This window comes from Capsicum annuum, chromosome 1 (assembly GCF_002878395.1).
Source record: "Capsicum annuum cultivar UCD-10X-F1 chromosome 1, UCD10Xv1.1, whole genome shotgun sequence".
NCBI lineage: Eukaryota > Viridiplantae > Streptophyta > Magnoliopsida > Solanales > Solanaceae > Capsicum > Capsicum annuum.
In genome coordinates, this window is record NC_061111.1 from 151128672 (window position 1) to 151130120 (window position 1449).

The window sequence follows — 1449 nt, forward strand, 5'->3', positions numbered from 1 at the left end:
TAGTGGCAAGAGATTGATGATACATGTTTCATGGGATTAGATTTGTAGGCTTGATGTGTTGAAATAGTACATGCTAATGGATTATGACATGGAAAACCGTAAGGTCATAATCGATTAGTGTGGTTATGAAGTTCTAGTGTACTAGTATTTCTTGATGTTTATTTCATAGTTTCTAAGTGAGGATTGTGTGTAAGGTTGGTTTTAAATCATGTTTAGTACTAGACATTAAGTTTGAAACAATTGATGGCCAAGGAGGTGGATGTGATGATTCCTTGGTTAATGATACTAGTTATATGAAAGTGATCTATAGGCTTGAACAGTGCATGCAAGTGCCTGAGTTTATTTGATTCGTAATGAAGTATGACATTGTATATGTGATGTAGAAGTATGCCCAAGGTGGTATGAAGCTGTAGCATTTTTCTAAGGCTATTACATGTTGTGTGTGGCTACTGGTACCGTTGAGTTGCTAGGTGGAAAAATATTAGCAGATGGTATATGGTGTTCTAAATAGCCAAGTTAAGGACATTTGATTGATAGCGTTGAGCCTTTTGATATGAGCTTGATTCTCATGGTAGAGGAAAATAAGTTTGAAGTTGCTATGTTGGTAGACTATGATAGAAATAGAGTAGCTAATTGAAGACATGATAGAAATAGAGTGGCTGATTGAAGACTTGGTGATATCCATGTTAGGTGTTATAATCTAAGCTCGAGTCCTTGAAAGTTGTGCTAATAGAAATAAAAGTAGAGGCACTAGAGGGTGTGCACTTCAACTTTGGGGATACTCATGAAGATTCGAAGTTAGTAAGTGTTCGAGTAATAGATGATGACTATTGGGGTTACAGAATGGTAGAGTAAGCCTCAGGAGGTAGTATTAGCAGTAGGCATTCCACTCTTATGTGTGGTCTTTCGGTTTAAGTTTTATTAATTTTGGGTATTGTCATTTTTCAGAACCCAGAGTGCAGTGAGTGCAGTTAAGTTTAAACTCTAGTAAGGTACCTCCCAAAACTTAAGATGATGGCTTGAAGCTAAGGGGGAGATGACTAAGCGAATAACCAAGACTCTCAGATTCTTGTAGTGATGTCATGATGATGTAGAACATCAAAAAGTAAGGGTGAATCTCAACCCATTCCTATCTCAGTATTTCTCAATGATCCTAATACCTACTCATGCTTTACGATTTAGTTCCATGATCAGTTCACGTTCATACATATGATAGAGAGTCATGTACTCACGCTTTATAATGTGCTCCATTTCCATAACTCATGTTTTATGCCAAATGATTGGTGAGATTCAGCTTATAGCCATGAATACCCTAAATTCAGAGCGCTTTGGTGAGTCCCTATTGTTGTTTTGCTATTCCTCAGGCCTCAGATGAGTGTCAAGCTTCATATAGTATCATTCAATGCCTCCAGATCTTATGTTCTAACCTTTTTGTGACTCCTCCTTATG